This window comes from Ursus arctos, unplaced genomic scaffold (assembly GCF_023065955.2).
Source record: "Ursus arctos isolate Adak ecotype North America unplaced genomic scaffold, UrsArc2.0 scaffold_14, whole genome shotgun sequence".
NCBI classification, from domain to species: Eukaryota; Metazoa; Chordata; class Mammalia; order Carnivora; family Ursidae; genus Ursus; species Ursus arctos.
Window position 1 is genome coordinate 65,330,497 of NW_026622808.1, and position 21,713 is coordinate 65,352,209.

The window sequence follows — 21,713 nt, forward strand, 5'->3', positions numbered from 1 at the left end:
CACAATAAAACTGGGAAGAAAGAAAGAAAGAAAGAAAGAAAGAAAGAAAGAAAGAAAGAAAGAAAGAAAGAAAGAAAGAAAGAGAAAGAAAGAAGAAAGAGGAAGGAAGGAAGGAAGGAAGGGAGGGAGGGAGGGAGGGAGGGAGGGAGGGAGGGAGGGAGGAAGGAAGAAAAAGCCCTACCTGGAAAAAAAAGATTCAGGGTTTTTTTGTTTCATTTTGTTTTGGTTTGGTTTTTTTAAGCATTAAGTACTTTAAAAAATAGTAAAATTATTTTAATGGCTGTTTTTTCCACTGCATCGTTCCTCTGTTTGACCCTGTAGTTGATTACTTAAGACAGCTTCAAAATCCAGGTCAACCCTGCTTAGGCTGATGAATTCATATTGGCTTGTGTATGTTTAAAAAAATGCTTTTGTATACATTAGAACAGTTGCATATTCAATAAAAGTGTCTCCAGTTCAAAGTCTAATGTGCTTCTACTGTATATAAGGCCGGCATCCCCAATAAGCAGACCGTGTTTGTATTTAGGGCACCACAACGTACAAACCTATTTTTGAAAGAATTTGATATAAATAAATAAATAAATAAATAAACAAACAAACAAACAAACGCATACATACATACTCATCTTGGGCAACTAGGTCTTCATTATACTATGTTTACAGTTTAATATGCTTCTGAATTACATATATGAGGAGACCCCATAATCTTTCCAGTGCCTATTGGCAGTAGGGGAAATAGGTTTGGGACCAAAACGGATGAGGTTTCTGCACAGAAGGAAAAAAAGAAGGGCAAGAGTGTTGTGTTTTTTTCCTCTGGATTGGGAGCTTTGCAAAGAACAGTAAGCCGATGCCTCAGGGTGGTAGGTAATGTCATGTCTGTACCCTTGAGTCGGCTTCAGAAGCCACAGGGCTGCTCAGCCTGCCTTCTGTCTGTGCCTCCCCAACCCACTCCTCCCCCATCTCCAGGAACTTTGTGTGGACCCTGGGGTTGCACTGTGAGGGACCTTGGTCTAATTAGGGCAAGCCTTCCCTACCCCCACTCCTTTTGTCTAGAGCACCTGCTGTTTGCCATTTACCATTCTAGATATTGAAGCTGTGGCTATCGATAAAACAGACAAGGTCCTGCCCTGAAAGAGCTTATACTCTAATGGGGAGGTGTTGGGGAGGAGGTGGGAAGACAGACCATTCGCCAGGAAACATTACCATAAAAGAGTTTAAAATAGTAGTAAGAGCAATGAAAAAATACAACAGGGACAAGAAATAGAGAATGACGGGTGGTGGCAGCAGAATGGCCTCTGTCTGACAGCGTGATCAGGGAGGCTTTCTGTGAGAAGGTGACGTTTGAGTTGAGAACCGAATGATAACAAGGAACCAGTCAGGCCACAGTCTGGGGCAAGGAGTTCCAGGCAGGAGATAGAGCAAGTGCAAAGGCCCTGTGACAGGAGCAAGTCTGCCATATTTGAAGACCTGTGTGAGGGCCGGGGGGCTGGACTGTACATAATCCGTGAGGGGGAGAGACGTTTGAGATACGGCTGGGGAAACAGACAGGCTACAGCGAGGAATTCAGACTTGCCCAAGGCCTGAGCAAAGGTAGAAGGTGGTCGTTAACTGAAATGGGAAGTTGGGGGAGCAGTAGATTTATACCAGAGGCAGGAGATATCAAAAGACCCATTTTGGGGGCGCCTGGGTGGCTCAGTCGTAAAGCGTCTGCCTTCGGCTCAGGGCGTGATCCTGGCGTTATGGGATCGAGCCCCACGTCAGGCTCTTCCGCTGAGAGCCTGCTTCTTCCTCTCCCACTCCCCTTGCTTGTGTTCCCTCTCTCGCTGGCTGTGTCTCTCTCTGTCAAATAAATAAATAAAATCTTAAAAAAAAAAAAAAAGACCCATTTTGGTCATATGTAGTATGAGCTGCCTATGACAAATCCAGAAAGAAATGTTGAAAAGGCAGTTGGTTTTAAGTGAGGACTGCAAAGGAAGGGTCAAGATGGAAGATTTAAATGTTGCGTTTCCCTTTACCCAGGCTTCTGATCCTGACACCTCCTCATACAGCTATGGACCCCTCCTCGCCCTTGACCCTCAATGCATTAACCGCATCAGCATAACTTTACTCCTCTTCAGAGATAATGTTTGTAATTGTATAACCCATGAAATGATAACCGTTACTATTACATGCATTCACTCATTCAACACGTAATTTTTTGAGTGTCTACTATGTGCTGGGCACTGGTGGTTAGTAAATAGTCTCTGCCCCATGAAGATGCCATTCGAGCAGGAGAAGGTGATAAAGAAGGACACCATGGGTCAGCCGCCCTAGAAAACAATAGGGTGGGGTAAATGAGAAAATACCAGGGAAGTCAGGCGCTGGAGTTACTAGGAGCAGGAAGACTTCTATAATAAGGAACACCAGAGCAGAAACCTGAAGGAAGTTGAGAGTTTATGCAAACATAAATGCAGCTGCAGGGGCTCAATCCGCTAGAAGGGCTATCCAGATAACCCAATATTTGCTTATACCAATTTTGTGTCTATATGTCTATGTGCCTATATGGGGGAAGTGTGTGCCAGGTAAGGGCCAAGCAAATGCAAAGGCCCAGAGGCAGAACAGTACCTGGCATGTTCCAAAACCAGCCAGGAGGCCGGTGTGGCTGGAGTAGGTAGGGTGGGGAAGAGTGGTAGAGGATGAGGTCAGAGAGGTGGGGGGTGGGCAGGCCATGCAGTAGCCCAAACAGATTTTTTTCCCAACGCCTTCATGTAACTGGAGAAGGAGGGAGAAAAACAAACCTACTTCCTGGTGCAGAAATCTTTGCAAAGAAAGCAACACACAATCAATAACTTCCTGTGCAACTCCCAAAATGAAACACTTTCAAAGTGGAGGATTTGCAACCAAAATAAGAAAGGGTAACAGTTTCACAACATGGAGCTCAGAATGCACAATGGTTTCCTCTTGCAGCAGGTTTGCTTCAGGGTTAATTGCAGCCACATGTGAAGCCCTCTCGGAGGGGAAGCATTTTTAGCAAGCGCCATCAGAGACCCGGGCACACACTTCCCATCCCTCACGCTCAGAGCAAGACCATTTGTGTGATGAGCTTAGGAGGATGAGAACCTTAAAATGCTGCAATGAGACATACTCTGTTTTCTGAATCTCAACTCCAGAAACTGAGCCAGAGGCCTTTTATTAGCTGATCTTTAGAACATTAGAAGAAGCTGGTTTAAATGAAAAAAAAAAAATCTTTTTTCAAGGGATACACAGTTTCCCAGGCCTGTTAAATTACCTTGCGTGGTTCTCTCTTGATCTGCCGACTATGGGGAGAGCCATGAAACAGAAAAACCAGTGGTGGAGTCGAGGCCTTTTGAAGCTGCTCTTCGTCACTGTTGGACTCCTCAGACAGTGCTCAGCAATGACTGCAAACATGTGGGCAGGGCTCTACAGCTGATGCTCATGAGGTGGTCTTAGCTAATGATGACATCCCCGGAACTGGTCCCATTTTCTCTGTTTCATAAGAAAGTGAATTGTGGATATCAACTAGGTTTTGGCTCCCCAGCAACTAGAGGTCCTTCCTATTTGGGAGAAAATCTTCATTGGCTAGGTTTACAGGAGCCAAAGGGTGCCCCATGGCCCTTCCCTGGCAGCTAGGAGGTGGGCAAATGGTCTATAGGCTCAGCCAACTGAAGTTCCTGCCCAGGATCTTGGTGGTGTCAAGACTCCTGGGATGGTAATGCCTGGGCCAAAGTGGTGAATCCGGTGCTGGGAGAGTCAGAGCTGCTTCCGCCAGACGGTTCTGGGGAAGCCCTGACCACCCTCTCCAGCTCTGTCCACTTTCTGAGTCTGGTTCTCCAGCCTTCCCACTTGTCTTTCAGCCACCCAATATCCATTCAACAAACCGCCTTTCTGCTTATATTACCAGAGACCATTTCTGTTCACTGTAACCCAGAGCCTTGGCTTACCATTAGGTAATTTGCAGACCCCCAATGAAGAACAAAAATTCCAGACTCCCAGAGTTGATCTACATTATTCTTGTTCTCGTGTCGCTTGAATGTGTATAAACTCCTTAGAGGCTTGTAGGTAGCTCTTAAGCAACTATCGAACACAACACATTAGCAAGGTAAATACAAGCAATGCCACAAAATCACCAATGTTGACATTAACAGCACTGACCTAATGTGCCAGATGGTGCTGCTTTATGAAATTAAATAGCTGTTAATAATATGAATGTGAAACTGACTGAGATGGGCTCGTGTGTTTTCATTTTATTACTACCATGGGCCACTTGATGACTTAACTCTTCTACCTCTTTTCCCCATTCAAGCCTCTGTGAACACTTCATTCATACAGCTGATCTTGAGGTCATCTGCTCGTTACTTTGCATGGGTGCACCGTTCACTAACGAAGACTATTGCTGTTCTTCGGGCTGGGACCATTCAAACCGTTCTACTTGGCTCTAATGCCATTGCAAACATCAGTGCAAATGCAGGGTCTCAATCCGCTAGAAGGGCCATCCAGGTAACTCAATATTTGCTTAGATCAACTACATTTTAAAAATTCTCCTACAAAACTCATAAATTCCTAAGAATACATTTGTAAACCTCAGTTTCAGAAATCCTGGCAATGTAGTTAAGGAGCATAAGCTTTGGAATGAAAGGAAAAAAATACTGGTTTTGAATCCTAACCCCAACCTTTAATAGCCTTGGAATGGTGAGCAAGTTGTAATCTGAGCGCTAATTTTCTTACCTGTAAAATGGAACAATAATACCTATCTTTCAGGACAGTTGTATTAAACAAGACGATTGTGTAACTATAGTAAATGGTAGTCATTATGTTACACGTGTCTTAATTGACATTCAAATTGGTTAACATAGTTGCCCCAGTTCATACAACCAGTTGGTCCCAGAGACAGACCTGGAGCCCAGATCCCCTCAACACCTCACATTTTGTTTTTAAAAACATCTGTGCTGAGCAATGCAAGGCCCCTGGGAGCAGCTGCTTACCTTTTAGGGCTGTGCTCCTAGGGAGCTGCTGTGTCTGAGAGAGTTACACTCTGCAGGAAATTACTCATTCCAGGTTAATTTCGTTGATGACCATTCAAAAACCACATGACCACATTATTCCCCTACTTGGCAACTATCCATCTCCTATTTCTTACACCTATGGTTCTCCAAATGGGGTCCCCTGATCAGCAGGGGACTTGTTAGAAATAAATGCAAATGCAAATTCTCAGGCCGGATCCTGGACTTACTCCGGCAGAAGCTCTGGTGGTGAGGCCCCGCGTTCTGTATTTCACCAAGCCCCTAGGATGACCCTGAAGCATGCTCAAGTTCTCAAGTTTAAAAACTACTGCGTGATAGGACCAAGTCCAAACTTCCATAGCACAGCATTCAAGTCTCTTCCTGTACTGGTCCCAGGCTATGCTTCTAGCCTCTTCTCTTAACACTCCTGAAAATACCTTATACTCCAGCACCATCGGGCTTTACTTTATGTCTTAAACATGACAGGCCCTCTTATGCTGTGGTACCTGCAGCGCGGTTCCCTCTACTGGGCATTTCTCCAAACAGTCTCCTCCTCTGTGAAGCTTTCCCTGATTGTTTCAAGGCTGGATGTGTGGCTCTAAAGTCTTTATGTCATATTTCTATCACATATACAGGGGTTATCACACTGTATTGTCTCTCACTAGGTACTGAGACTGCTAGTTACCAATCATTATCCATGTTCTCCCTGCCCCAAGAAGAGAATGCTGATTTCCCAGCTCCCTTGCAAGACAGAAGTGGTCAATGAGATGCAAACAGAACTGATGGGTTTGGGGGGTGCTTGGCAGGTACTCTGCTGCTCTCGCCTCCTTCCTCCTTGCACGAGCCAAGCTGCATTGCCCACCTTGCCACCATGGGTAAGCTTGAGGCTGAGAGACCATGCTAAGGATGGTAGAGAAAAAAAGCAGGAGCCTGGGACGCTGGCGACATTGTGAGGTCACTGCATCTCTGGACCTTTGTCCCCTGGGCTTTAGGTTACATGATACTCAAATAAATCCCTTTCTTTTCTTTTCCTTCCCTTCCCTCCCCCCTTCCCCCTCCCCTCTTCTTTCTTTCTTCCTTCTTTCCTTTCTTTCCTTCTCCTTCCTTTTTCTTTCTTTCTTTCTTTCTTCTTTCTTTCTTTCTTTCTCTCTTTCTTCTTTTCCTTCCTTCCTTCCTTCCTTCCTTCCTTCCTTCCTTCCTTCCTCTCTCTTTTTATTTCCTTCTTTTCTTTTCTTTCCCTTTCTTATTGGAGCCACCCCCCCCCCAAGTCTAACAACACAGTGTCTCAAAGGCAGGACTGTCTTTTACTCATTGCTGAATCTATGTGCCTGGCACAGAGCCTAGCAGATGCTTAATAAATGCTTGAGGAAGGAATGAAAGAACAAATCCTTATTATTTCTGTTGCAGGAGGAATCAGAGCTTGCATATCGGGCCTAAAATTGCCTTCCTGGAAACTCTGGGAAACCACATCAGGTTAAAAATAAAGACAGATCTTTTAAATTTTATTTTAAATTAAAATGTCACAGTTGTAACTGAAACCAGGATAACATTACCCTACCACTGGACAGAAAGTAGGTGCTAAATGAAGACATGTGTACTCCTGCTTAAAATCCCGCGATAGTACCCCACGGCTCTTAAAGTCTTAAGTTCCTAGCATTTTCTGGTTTTTCACTGTTTTTTAAAATTTTTAAAGTGATAACTATAGATTAAATGCAGTTTTTATAAATAATAGAGATCCCATGTACCCTTTGTCCAGTTTTCTCCAATGCAAACTATAGTGCAATATCATAACCAGAAAATAGACATTGATAATCCACCATCTGACTCAGTTCCCAGTTTTTGCTTGTATTCACGTGTGTGTGTGTGTGTGCACGCACATATGTGTGTGTTTAATTCTTTACCATTTCATCACGTGTAGGTATCCGCATACCCACCTGCACGGTCAAGACACAGACTATTCCGTCACCACAAGGATCGTCTGCATTACTCTCCTATACCCACACTTACCTCCCTCCCGCCGTGCCCTCCCTCCCCATCCCTGACCCCTGGCAACCGCCCATCTAGTCTCCATTTCTAAAATTTGCCATTTTAAAATGTTCTATAAAGGGAATAACACAGTACGCCACCTTTTGGGATTGGCTTCTCTCCCTTGGCGTAAGTCCCTGGAGATCCATCCAAGTTGTTGTGTGTATCGATCTTTCCATTCCTTTTACTGCGCAGTAGTTACTCCTCCGCAGTACGGATGGACCGCAGTTCGTTTAACCATTCGCCTGGTGAGGGCAGCCGGGCTGTTGCCACGTTCGGGCTATCACAAATAAAGATGCTTGTGAACATTCACATACAAGGTTTTGTATGAACATGCCCACTATTTTTTGAACCCCTTCCTATGAGTGGAGCGTTCCCTCCCTTATGAGTCCTGCCTCCTGAAGACAGACGTCAGAAAAACTCGTTTTCCCAACTTGCATCCGAGGCCCTTAGGCTCGGTCCCTCGGATACAGCCATGTGAGAATGTGTTCACATGCGAGCTGTGTGAGGAAACCCGTACTCCAGAGAATCCATTTTTAGACCAGGATAAGAGAAGAGGGCAGCAGTTATGGAGGTCTGCGTGTCCATGTCACGGCAGCCAGTGAGCTTCAGTGACTACACCAGTGGGGGGATGGGGGGTAGTGGTGTCTTTGGTGAAAGTCCTGCGGTTCGGGCATTGTTTTTGGTCCCCTGGCCTCCCAGCCCCACTCTATGACCCTCACTGAACTACCTAATATTCTTTTCAAAATTTATTTTCTGCTTAAATAAGCTTGAATAGATTCTGTTGTCTGCAACTAAGAACTCCAACCAACATCCCTCTCTAGCCTCATTTCTAGCCGCTCCTTATACACAATGGTCCAGCTATTCTACACTCCTTCCAGTTGCCCAAACATACCTTACCGGCTTCATATACTTCCCGTTTATAGCGCTTCTCATATTGTATTAACGTTGTTTACTTCTCTGGCCATCCTCAGAACGGTGGCCTCTGTCACACTCCTACTGCCCTTAGGATACACTCAACCAATAGTCGAATGATTGCTTATCTTTATCTTTGATGATATAAAAACAATGCCTGGGACCAGTACTATTATGGTCACTTTGCCACTCTGAACTAAAGTTTCGTAATCTATAAAATGGAGTGACATTACTAAGAGAAGGACAGTATAAAATAATAAAAAAAAAATTGAGGGGCGCCTGGGTGGCACAGCGGTTAAGCGTCTGCCTTCGGCTCAGGGCGTGATCCCGGCGTTATGGGATCGAGCCCCACGTCGGGCTCCTCCGCTGTGAGCCTGCTTCTTCCTCTCCCACTCCCCCTGCCTGTGTTCCCTCTCTCGCTGGCTGTCTCTGTCCTGTCAAATAAGTAAAATCTTTAAAAAAAAAAAATTGAAAAATGGGCAAGGCACTTAAATAGATATCTCTCCAAATTAGATATATAAATGGCCAATAAACACATGAAAAGACATTCAACATCACTAATAGGTAAGGAGATGCAAGCCAAGACCACACTCAGTACAATGGCTGCCACCAAAAACAAAACAAAACAAAACACACACACAAAAAAACCAAAAAAACAGAAAACCAAGTGTTGGCGAAGATGTGGAGAAATTGGAACCCTTGTGCACTGTTGGTGGGAATGCAAAGTGGTGCAGCCACTGTGGAAAACAGTACGGTGGTTCCTCAAAAAATTTAAAATGAAACTACCATATGATCCAAAGATCCCACCTTTGGGAATATATCCTCCCAAAATTGAAAGTAGGGTCTTGAAGAGATGTTTGTACACCCATATTTATATCAACAATATTCACAATAGCTAAAAGGTGGCAGGAAGCAACCTAAGTGTCCATGGAGGATGAATGGATAAGCACAATGTGGTTTATGCACACGATGGAATATTATTCAGACTTAAAAACAAAGGAAATTCTAACACATGCTACATGGATGAAACCTCAGGACGCCATGCTAAATGAAATAAACCACTCAGAAAAAGACAAATACTATATGATTTCACTTATATGAAGTAGTTAGAGTAGTCAAATTCAGAGACTGAAAGTAGAATCGTGGTTGCCAGGGAATGGGAGTTATTGTTGAATGGATACCGAGTTCCAGTTTTGCAAGGTGGAAAGTGTTCTGAGGATGGACGGTGGTGATGGGTGCACAACAGTGTGAGTGTACTGAATGTGCCACTGAACTTTACACTTAAAAATGGTTAAGATGTAGGGCGCCTGGGTGGCACAGCGGTTGGGCGTCTGCCTTTGGCTCGGGCTCCTCTGCTGGGAGCCTGCTTCTTCCTCTCCCACTCCGCCTGCTTGTGTTCCCTCTCTCGCTGGCTGTCTCTCTGTCAAATAAATAAATAAAATCTTTTAAAAAATGGTTAAGATGTAAATCTTTTTTAAAAATGGTTAAGATGTAAAATCTTGTTATGTGTGTTTTTTAATAAAGATTTTATTTATTTAGAGTGAGAGTGTGGTGCAAGTGGGGAGAGGATTTTTTTTTAAGATTTTATTTATTTGAGTTATAGAGTGAGCGAGAGATTGTGAGCAGGGGGAGGAGAAGGGCATCAGGAGAGGGAGAAGCAGGCTCCCCACTAAGCCAGGAAGCCTGAGATTGGGCTCCATCCTGGGACCCCAGGACCATGACCTGAGCTGAAGGCAGACGCTTCACTGACTGAACCACCCTGGTGCCCGGGAGAAAGAGAATCTTAAGCAGACTCCATGGTGAGTAAGGAGGCCAACACAGGGCTCAATCTCACAACCCTGAGATCATGACCTGAGCTGAAATCAAGAATTGGATGCTTAACTGACTGAGCCACCCAGGTGCCCCGTAATGTGTATTTTAATGGAGTTTTGTTTTTGTTTTTTGTTTTTGGGTTTGTTTTTTTTTTGAGTTAGTCACAATGAGTCATCATTTCATACTGCTAAAATAGCTAAAACAGTATCCAGTGCCAGCAAAGATGTAAAGCAATTGGTGTTCTCATGTGCTATTTGACCCTTTCTATAAACATTTAAAAATTTAAGTATACACTTATCATGTGACCCTGCGATTCTAAAGTCAGATATATACCCAACAGAAATGAAATGTTACAAAATGACTTGCACACAATGTCCGAGCAGCTTTGCTTATAATAGTCAAAGACCATAGACAGTTAAATGTCCATCAACAGGTACATAGAGGTGCCTGGGTGACTCAGTCGGATAAGTGTCTGCCTTTGGCTCGTGTCATGGTCCAGGGCCCTGGGATTGAGTCTCGCATCGGGCTCCTTGCTCCGTGGGGAGCCTACTTCTCCCTCTCCCTCTGCCTACTACTCTCCCTGCTTGTGCTTGTGTGCTCTCCCTCTCTCTCCGTCAAATAAATAAATAAAATCTTAAACAACAACAACAAAAGGTAAATAGATATAAAACAAATTGTGATCCATCCATACAACGGAATACTCCTCAACAGTAAAAGGAATGAACCACTAATACACGTAACAACATAGAAGAATCTCAGAACATGCTGAGGAAAACCCCCAAGGCATACAAGACTACATACTATAGGATTTCAGCTCTACGAAATTCTAGAAAAGACAAATCTGATATGAGATAGAAATGATTCAGTGGTTACCAAGGATAGGGCTGGAGGGAATGGCTGTAAAGAGGCATGAAGGAACTTTCTGGAATGGTGGAAATAGTTTTATCTTGATTGGTGGTTTCATAGGTGTATGCATTTGTCAAAAGTCCTTAAGCCATACGCTTGAAATAGATCTAGATTATACTTCAATAAAGTTGGAAAAATGCTAGTGGGACACAGTATTTACATATCAAACACTAGAATCCCACTCTTCAGCCTCAATGACTCATATTAATGTTAATGTTTCTGTACTGTTACATGGAATAGTAAAACGATGAAGAAAAGAAACAGAAATTGACAGTTTTTTTGAGAGAGAACTCTCAAAAGTCATCGGGGATGTCATCGGATGGTACAGTGGAAAGCATGAGATTTGAACCCGTGGCAATCATTTTGTTACTGCAATGAGAGCTTAGAAGGGGTCCTGGTTGGCACTTATGCCTGTGTGCTGTCATTTGGCCCTCAACACCCTAGGAAGCAAATTTCATTTTACTCATGCTTAGGATTGATCAAAAAGGCTCAGATTTGCTAAATAACTTCCTTGTAACACAGACAGAAAGTGGTTGAACTAGGGCTTGAACCTCATACTCTTTTGACTACATACCTGGAAACTGGAATCCTATATTCATATGCCTTGGGTCCTGGCCACCAAAACCTGTTTCCTTTGCTTTACAAAGTTTAGGGTCCCCAGAGGGCCCCTGAGTTCTCTGCAACGCCAGCCTACATAGTTAAGGCACAGGGACAACGGACTGGTTACTGCAGTTGGTCAGGATCTGTTGGCAGATTTTTTTTTTCTTCTCTTTTGGCCATTTCTTTCTTTCTTTTTCTTTTTTTTCTTCCAGATTTTATTTCTTTATTTGAGAGAGAAAGCGAGCACGAGTGGAGGGGAGGGGCAGAGGGGAGGGGCAGATGGGGAGGGAGAAGCAGAGTCATTGAAGAGCTGCTGTTTGCAGGATGCTACCAACAGTGCCTGATAGCATTGCCTTTCCCTTCTTCCTTGACTTCTCCTTACTGGTTAGCTTGAATGCAATTCTCATTTATTTTGTATTGGAAGTGATGCATTTTCCATGTGGAGTAACAGGCAGGAGGTATCATTTACTGGGTGTCCACCCTGTGCCTGGCCTTCACTAGATGTTTTCCAGATAGTCTCTCGGTTAATATTCACAATGATCCTTAGGGGGCTCGTAGTATTAACCACTATCCTATAAATGACCAACTTGAGGCTCTGAGAAGTTAAATAATTACCCTGAAGTCACACAGCCCGTAATTGATAGATCCCAGATAGAAACCCAGTCTTCCAGTTTCAGAGCCCACGTTCTTTCAAATAGACTACATTTCCTCTCATGAAAGGTAATAGTAATATAAATAGTAATAGAAATGGCTAAACATTTAGTGATTAGCTATGTGGCAGCAACTAGCATAGCTCTGTATATGTATTAGTTTAATTAACCTTGGCAAGCATCATACGAAGTCGTTTCGATTAGTATTTCACTTCACAGAGAAGTGAAGGATCAAGAGGTTAAAATGCTTGCCCAGATCACCAGGCAGAGTCTGTGTGTATATATAATATGTCATAGAACACTGTGATTTCAGTCCATCTTCTTTCCTCAATGAGCATGATATCCATGATCAAATGACAGAAAGAACGTGGGAGAGTTTTACAAACAGTGAAGGTTTGTTAGAAGGATGTGAGCTGTTACGCTGCAGTGCACACGAGGGGACGTTTTGAGTGTTCACAGCACTCACAAACCAGGGAGCAGAGGCACTGTTCCCCTGGAGCTCTGCACGAGCAGTGGAGGACACCATCCCGCAGGCCGGGCTAGATCCTGAGGGTCACGTGGAGGGGGAAGGAACTGGGAGACGGAAGTCTGTCACCCATCTCTGCAGACCTCCAGAATCATAAGCCTTACAAAGATGATTAGCAGCCCAAGACAGCAAGGACAGCCTCTTCCACCCAGCAAACAGAGCTGACAACTTGCACGATCCCTTGGGAGTGTGTCACCATGATGTCACCTTGTTTATTCCCCGCATGGGAATCGGGCCCCACTGGGGTTTGATTAACTGCCCGCTACAGGCTGCAAAATGACAATGCTTTTTAACTTATTCTTCAGACCATCAGGAGCTCTCCGTGTAAAAGTCACTCGGAAGTAAATCACAAGGTTGTTTAATCTTTGCTCTGATTCTGCGATTTAGAAGCAATTCTGTGTCACTTCCCTTCAATCACTGGGCATGTCAGCACTTAAGTATAGTATGAAAATCATTCCTGCAGAGAACATGTACTCACTGAGAGTGTCTTATATGTCTGTTCACGGAGTAGGTGCTCAGGATATGTTAGTGGACAAGAATGGTACAGTCCCAGTCGGTTAGGACTGAGTGCAGTTGGGAAGGGGGATATTTAAGAACCAACTAGAGTTTATTAAGGGCAGTGTACAGGGAGCCATGGGAGCATACAACAAAGGTCTCAACTCAGTCTTAGGAGGGCAGAGGATGTTTCTCTGCAGAATTGATATCTCACTGAGGCCTGGAAGTTGAGTAGGAGGGAGGCCTGTACAAGAAGGAAAGAAAAGCATTATGAAGGCAGGAGACAGCAAAGTCCAATTTGGCAGCAGGAGAGAGAGCAAGAGGGAGAGCATTATACAGAGGCAGGACAGCTCGGTGGGAACAGATCGTGCAGGACTCTATTGGTGAGGTTAAAATGTGAAGGGTTCTAGGGGCTCCCAGGTGGCTCGGTTGGTTAAGCGTCGGACTCTTGATTTCAGGTCAGGTCATGATCTCAGGGTGTGGAGATGGAGCCCCGCGTGGAGCCTCATGTGAACTGGGACAGGAAGACATGACTTCAGACACCCCCCTCACTACATCCTGGAAAATTTGACTGACCTACATTGAACTTTCGGAGTCTCAGGTTCCTCACTGCAACATGGGGATAAAAATAGCTGACTTCCACAGTTGGTGTGTGGATCAATGAGAACATGTATGGAAAACAAGCACAGTGTGTGGCTCCTCCCACTCCAGCTCCTCCACCTTCCAGGCTGAAGCATCTAGACGAAAACCAAATTCTACGTATCAGGTTTAAGAAAACATTCCTCAGCAGAAAACCCACACAAATATGACAGACCCAATAATAATATTTCCAGAGCATGCAATTATAGTATTTCTGGGTGGGCAAGTTGCTATCCTTTCAGGAGCTTTTCAATTTAAGGAAATAACTTCATTGTCAAACAAAGCTTGTTTTCTTTATAATGCAACCGATTGTTTACTTTTCTCCCCAAAAGCCAGGTCAGCCTACCGCCTTTTCTGACAACCCAAAGGTGAGTATAACATTCCAAAACACACCAAGGAGTTCCCTCCCTGGTGGCACCTATAAGCCTTAAAGCGACTCAACGTTTCCTCCTGAGCTCTACCACCCACTGAATTAGGAGTTTCCTTTTCTATTCTTTATTAATACTTCATTGTAAATAGTTTTATTTTTCATTTTCAGCATTTTCTTCTCGTTCATATCCACTTTTTCATTTCTTCCCATTTTTATATTTTAATGTTTTGTCCTTTACAAAAAAATACATACTGTTTCTCCCTCTATCCCTTAAAGGACTGTAAACACAATCATCTTAAAGTCATCTTCAGGTTGCTTTATTATTTTCATTTTACCTGGAATGAATTCATCTATTGATTGTTGATTTTGTTTGGCTCTGTGTTTTAGCATTGATTTTTTTTTCTTCTTTCCTTTTTTTAAAATATATTTTTTAAAGTAATCTCTACACCCAACATGGGACTTGAACTTACAACCCTGAGATCAAGAGTTGCGTGCTCTATCCACTGAGTCAGCCAGGCGCCCCAGCACTGATTTTCTTTATAGACTTTGGGAATTCTGGATTACACATTCATTTTAAGAGTGTGTTTTCCCTCTTGACCACCCCAGGCTCCCTGTTGCACTCCTTTCCTCTCCAGCAGTTTCCAGTTGCCGGAGTCTGGCCTTTCACCTTGCTTGGTGCCCTTGTCATTTCTCTTCCTACACAAAAGCCTGATCCCTGGTCACCTCTGCTTGCTTTCCCATCCAGAACCCTGAAGGCCCATTTATTACACTAGTTTTCTTCCATTTTTGCACCACAGAGATATTTATTATATTTTTTAGTGTGGCCATTTTTTCCTTTCTCTTTTATACTTTATCATTTCATATATTTGGAGCAGAGGAAGGCCCCAAAGCATGACCTTGTGACATCATCTTGACCAGAAGCCTCTCAGATCTTCTGCATACACCTCTCTTAGCCCACTTGTTACGTGGTACTGTAATTGTTTCCATGGCTGACTCCACCACTTACCCAAAGTTATAGGGCAAGTGGCAGAACCAGGATTTGAACCTCAGTTACACACTCCAAGGCCTCTTGTCTAGAACACTGAGGAATACAGACCCATTCATCCCCCCATCCCTGATGCCTTGCACAAAGTCTGGCACAAAATAGGTGCTTAGTTAATGTTTGTTGAATGACTTCATCTTAGACTCCCATTGCTGTCTTCTAGATATATCATAATCTTCCTTTGCTTTCCACCCCCCACCCATGCTAACGTAGTATCCCTCTATTTGGAAATGTAAGGCCAATAAACACCTAATTCTTTTCTATCCTACCCTTCCTGTTCCCATGCCAAACATCACAATCAGAGAACTCTCTCTTATCGGCCAGGCCATGCTGCGTGACCCCTCCTTACCTAGCACTTGAGGTTTGATGAGCATTTGCCCTCCGATGTGGACACAAATTTCTCTTTTATGAATCAAAGATCGTAAAGCTCTTGAACGACAAAACATGGAAAAATTGGTAAATTAGGTTCATCCAGTGGTGTCCTTCCATTGTCCTGGGATTTTTACTTTCGGCTCTAATTTTGGCCTAAGATGTGAAACAATTAATACAAAATATTAATACAATTCTGTGATCCTAGGTTATCTGTAGACAGCCCACAAGTGAGAACATTCTCTATAACTTCCTATAATATTACCTTATATTTGATTAAAATTTAATTTATCTTACTTAATTTCACAGCAAACCCATGAGGTACATATTAGTATTCACTTCTCACAGATGAGGAAAGTGAAGCACAGAGAGGTTAAGTGACTTAGCTGAAGTGACACAGTAGCTAAGTATCAGAACCCTCGCTCTTTCTCATTTCTAATCTTTGTATTGCCTAGTACGGTAGTGGTATTTCTACTGTTCTCCCGTTTTTCTAAAACTATACAAGTGTCAGAAACATGAAGATGACCTTCATTATCATTTTTGTGTTAATATTATCTCTGACTGATAAGATAAAACATGCATAGAATCACTGACTTTTATTTATTACAGCTCTATCTGGGTTTTTCTTCTGTGGGTTTTGTTGTTGTGGTTTGTTACATTTCGTAGGTACAGTACCAGGTGTGCCTGAGGACAAGGACTGTTTTGTCTCCTCAGTGCTCAGTGAGGTATCTGGCCTTGATGCATGTTTGCAGAGATGTTCCAAACAGTTATCCCGAAGGTTACACAATCGTACACAACCTGAGAGCTCGGGTTTGCCAAGCAGGTGCCCATGTCACACAGTCTTACACTTTTCAGTAAAGAGTAAATGTGCAACCAAATGTGATTTAAGTCATATACAAACCTTTTCATATATAAGGCACCACATATCACACACATTAAAAAAAAAAAAAAAGCTTTTTTAGAATAGGTATCCTGAGTTTTTGCAGGGAAAATACAGTCAGATTGTCAGAGCACGATTTGTATGAAATGCTTCATGACTCAGTCAACCACTAGCTGACCTCAGGACACAAACCTTAGCTGGCCTCACCCCTCCTGTGTTTTTTCCCACACTGTTTTCATAGCTTTCATTTAAAATAATATTAGCTTGAGCCTCCAACGTAACCAGGCCTTTGTTCTCCTCTTCCTACTGATCCTGTAGCAGAAGTGACAATAGAAGCCTTTTCTCTGGCTCTAGTGACATACAAGCCCATTATCAAGTGGGCCCAAGAACCTGCTGGGCTTAGGGCTCTTAACACCAGCTCCAGGAACCTACAAATATACATCAGGGACAACAGTGCATAAATTGCCATGCTTGGTATTATCGTCATCAAAATAACTACCATTTTCTGAGCCCTTACAATGGGGCAGGTACTCTACTGAGTCTTTTACATGAATTAATTATTCCTATAATTTTAACATGCACAACAAGTCTATGGAGTAGATACTATAATTTTCTTTTTATGGAAAATGAAATTGAGATTCAAAGAAGTTAAAAACTTATTTACAAGAGGTAAAGACAAGATTCAAAACAAGTCACCTCTGGTTTGACTCCTCCTAATATCCCACATTAAATATCATGTGTACAATACACACACATACAGAGAAATAAATGAGCTGAGTTGCAGCTCACTATTTGATATAAGATCATATTAGGTAGCCATTTAAACATTCATTAATGGGGGCACCGGGATGGCTCAGTGGTTAAGCCTTTGCCTTCGGCTCAGGTCATGATCCTGCTTATCCCTCTGCCTCTCCCCATCCCCTGCCCGCACCCCGGCATGTGTTCTCTCTCTCACTCACTCGATCACTCTCTCTCTCTCCCAAATATATATATAAATAAAAATCTTTAAACATTCATTAATGATTTTAGGTTTTTTCACTTTTTGGAGACGATAAATATTTTTGTTGCATCTAACACTTTGGTCAGCTTTTGAAAAATTCATAGGTCTATGAGCTAAGTCTGTTGCTTCAAACCAGTAAGAGATGCCATCAAATAGCAGTATCACTTAAGGAACATGGACATGATGCTCTGGGAAATTCTTATTTGGGAAGGAGAGAAATAGGAAACAGAGTACGTTTTTAAATTAAATTTTTTATTTTTAGATTATTGTACATTCACATGCAATTGTAATATAGAATAGAGAGAGATCCCATGTACCTCTTACCCAGTTTCTCCCAGTGGTAACATCTTGCAAAACGATAGTACAATTTCCCAACCAGGAAGTCAAATTGATAGACTTCACCAGTTTTAGCTCTGACTTGCTGCAGAGCACTTCAACAACAGCAGCAACAACAACGCATAATCCACTACCATTAAATTAACCCATTCAAAGTGTGCAGTTCAGTGATTTAGTACATTCACAGAGTTGTATGACCATTGGCACTGTCTAATTCCATAACATTTTTATCTGCCCCAAAAGCAACTCCCTACTCTTTAGCAGTTCCTGCTCTTCTCCTCCCCCCACCCTCATCCCCACTAAACCCAGGCCAACACTAATCTATTTTCTGTCTATGGATTTGTCTATTCTGGACATTTTATATAAGTTTTACAATGCATGGCATTTTGGGACTGGCTTCTTTCTCACTGAGCATAACGTCTTCAAGGTTCATACATTCTGTAGCACGTGTCAGAATTTCATTCCTTCTTAAGGTTAAATAATATTTCATTGTATGCAATATACCACATTTTATTTTTCCATTTATCAGTCAATGGGCATTTTCGTTGCTTATACATTTTTGCTATTATTATTTTTAAAAAGATTTTATTTATTTGAAGAAAGCAGAGAGAGAGAGAGAGAGAGAATGAGTGGCGGAGGGGCAAAGGGAGAGGGACAAGCAGACTCCCTGCTGAGCAGGAGCCCGATTCAGGGCTTGATCCCAGGACCCTGAGATCATGACCTGAGCCAAAGGCAGATGCTTCACCGACTGAGCCACCCAGGTGCCCCAAAGGCAGACTTTTTAAAAAAGTCCTGTATGTACTTGATGATAAAGTAAATGTGACAATATGCTTACTGAATTTTGATGTTAGAATAGAAAAAAAAAACCCACATGTTATTTGATACATTTACACACTCACTGAGACATTTTCTCAGCACCTATATTTCAGCTACCAGGAAGTATGGAGCTGAGAAGAAACCAGATAGTCAATCATGAGAGGTGGCATAGAGAAGACGTTACAGTCAGGTTCCTGGGACTTTTATAAAGGTCTGTTTCTGACTTACTTGTAACATCCAGATGATTCATCTTCGTTTCTGTCAGAGGCAGAAAGGCAATGAGACAAGGTCCTTGATCTCTAGTAGTTCATTGTCTAGTGGTGGAGACAAACACATAAACACATCATGAAATCCCATTTGGTCAATACAATGGCATACATCTTTCCAAAGAGCTATGGGAGCCTAGAGGAAGGAGCAATTAATTCTGCTGGACATGCAGGAAGGGGGCATAGGGGAGGTGATATTTGAGTTTGGTGTTAAAGGATGTTTAGGGGTTTGGCAGATAGAGAAAGTGGGGGGGCATTCCAGGCATCAGGCACACCACGGACAAAGACGTAACCGGCGATGTCAGAGCTGAGCAAGGGCAGAGGCGAAGGGCGTGCAGGAGGGATGGAAGCAGGTGTGGGCAGGCTGTGGAGAGCACACCAACGAGCTCTGTTTACAGACTGTTGATTTTGAGGGTTTTTTGTTTTTGTTTTGAAGAAGAATGGCATGATTGCATCTGAATCTTTTTTTTTTTAATGATTTTTTATTATATTATGTTAGTCACCATACAGTACATCCCCGGTTTCCGATGTAAGGCTCGATGATTCATTAGTTGTGTATAACACCCAGTGCACCATGCAATACGTGCCCTCCTTACTACCCATCACCGGTCTATCCCATTCCCCCACCCCCCTCCCCTCTGAAGTCCTCAGTTTGTTTCTCATAGTCCATAGATTGCATCTGAATCTTGATAGATCACTCTGGGGGCAGCCAAGTAGATGAATTAAGAGGTTTGCAAACTCTGGGAAGGACCAAATAGCAAATATTTTGGTCCTGCCAAAACATGATCTTTGTCACAACATCTCTACTCCTGCAGCGTGAAAGCAGTCATAGACGATACTCAAATGTATAAGCCTAGCTGTGTCCTGATACAACTGTCTTTATAACCAGGTGGAATGGATGTGTCTGGGGGGCTGTGGCTTAGTGACTCTTCGATTAGACCAAGGGAAGAATGAAAACCAGTAGACCCCCGACTATCCAGAAGTTCTCTCACTAGTGGTAAGAATCAAAATGGAGCAAAGGAAGCATGACTTTTAACTGAGACGGAGGGTATGTTTAGACTTCAAGAAGTCAGGTCCTCAACACGGGCTGGGCTGGAGAGTGGGACTCTGCTTCCCACCCACCAGGCAGCATTTCCTAAAAGGCAAGCCTGTACCCCAAAGCTGTGCCAAAGCACGTCTTTCATTCAGGCTGCTGGGGTTCTCCTCAGGCCCTTGTGTGAGCAAGGTGGGAGACACAGAATCTCTACTAGTGACAGTCCTGCCAAGGAACCCACAGCCCAGGCAAGGAGAAGCCTAGGTAAAAAGGCTGAAAGTCTTGGCAAAGCACCATTTGGTCAGAGACAGGAAGGCTTAATGAATTTAAGTAAAAATAAAGTAATTTAAGTAAAGAAGAATGTGTTCAGGGCACCCGCTAGAACTCAGAGGTGGGACCTGCCATGCTCCTGGGCTACAGCCAGGAGCTGCAGAATCAGGAACCAATGCCTCTCTTGGTCTCGCAGTGGCTGCTGCAGGCTTTGCATATCAGTTTTTCACCCTGGTGTGCAGATGGCTCAACAGTCAGCATGGGGTGGAGACGCCGAGCAGGTTTATGAGTGGCCCTATAAAAATACGCAGGCTTTCAAACAGCCGGTTAAAAAGTTCTGCCTGCTGACAAAAACTGTCAAGCTTCTTTGCTCTCGGCTAGGATTATGTCAACCCAAGGTAGTAACACGGGTTATCGCATCCTAATCAGCCACTCTGATTGGCTGCTGGTGACATAATAGAAGTTCACGAACATGATTGGCGGGCCAGCCACGCCAGCCCGAGCCTCTGAGCAGGAAGGTGGAGGACACGAGTGGCACGTGTCCAGGATGGGATCAGAAGAGCAGGGGGCAGGGACCACAATCTTTTCAGGCATGGAGCCGTGTTTAAAATAGTAAAAACGGTCTTGAAGGTAGTGAAAACTATGCATGGCCCCCAAGGTGCACCTGGGTTCTTTCGTGTTCCTTCTGCCTCCTCTTGCACCAGCTGTCTCTCTCTCCCTGGCGACTTGCAGACAAGTACTGACACGCCTCCCTCCACGCCCAGTCCCTCTTCCTCTGCCCGGACCTGCTCTCTGGAGCCCTGAGGCAGGCAGCCCGCCACCCCCCTCTGCCTCCCAGGCCAGCCCGAGCGCCCGGGCCCTTCCCTGCTCCAGGTGGCCACAAGATCAGCCTCCCAAGCTGTGGTCTCGCGTGGGGACAAGACACCTACCTTGACAAATTCTCCGAACAGAGCAAAGCCACAGCAGGAGGACTAAACGTAACAAGAAACACAGACGTGTGGGCAGTCGGGAGAGGGGTGTTTTCTCTCCCAGGAACACTAACTAGGGCCTGGGGATGGGCTCACCTGGTGAGTCACTGCACACTCTCTCCTCCTGGCTGGCTACCAAAAGAGAACACGTGCCACGGACGCTGGCCTCCAGGGACAGCGTGGGGCCTTTGAGAAAGGCTCTGGGTTTGCAGAAGAGAGCAGCGCATCGTGGCAGCGAAGTCGCTGGGAGTTGGGATCCTATGCCCGGCTCACGGCAAACTTGCTGCGACTTTGGGATCTCTGCGAGTCTCTGTTGCCTCATCTGTTGCATGGGGGGGGGCACCATTCAATCTTCTCTAGGTCTTTTCTAGCTTAGTTTTCCCCTACTGATGGAACACTGGTGTTTCAGGAGCTGGACAGAGCGTTCCAATGCCAATCACGCTAACAATACTTGTCCTTTCGTAAGCCTCCTACTGTGGGCCTGGCACGGTGCCAGGGACGTCACATACATGAATGCTAATCTTCAGACTAATCCTGCCAAGGGGGTATTATCTCCAACTTAAAGAAGAAGCAGCAAGCAAGTTCCAAGAGATTAAGTAACTTGCCCACTGTCCCACAGCTAATACACTGGATTTAAACCCAGGTCTTTTCGGGGCACCTGGGTGGCTCAGTTGGTGGAACATCTGACTCTTGATCTCAGGTCTTGATCTCAGGGTTGTGAGTTCAAGCCCCATGCTGGTCATGGTGCCCACTTAAAACACAAAAGAAAACAAGATATAAACCCAGGTCTTTCTG

The 21,713-nt window shown here is 43.9% G+C and overlaps 2 long non-coding RNA genes across 2 annotated transcripts; both read right to left on the reverse strand.

Moving 5' to 3' along the window:
• Window positions 1-3,273: 3,273 nt before the first annotated feature.
• LOC123001208 (uncharacterized) lies at window positions 3,274-8,110 on the reverse strand. Its single transcript, XR_006409846.3, has 3 exons — window positions 7,127-8,110; window positions 3,942-4,074; window positions 3,274-3,486 (listed from the first exon to the last, which is right to left on the reverse strand). It is a non-coding gene; the product is annotated as an uncharacterized LOC123001208 (long non-coding RNA).
• A 944-nt stretch (window positions 8,111-9,054) lies between these two features.
• Window positions 9,055-21,713, reverse strand: LOC130543633 (uncharacterized). The gene is made up of 5 exons (XR_008959130.1): window positions 21,015-21,713; window positions 18,610-18,695; window positions 15,330-15,505; window positions 13,506-13,666; window positions 9,055-9,360 (listed from the first exon to the last, which is right to left on the reverse strand). It is a non-coding gene; the product is annotated as an uncharacterized LOC130543633 (long non-coding RNA).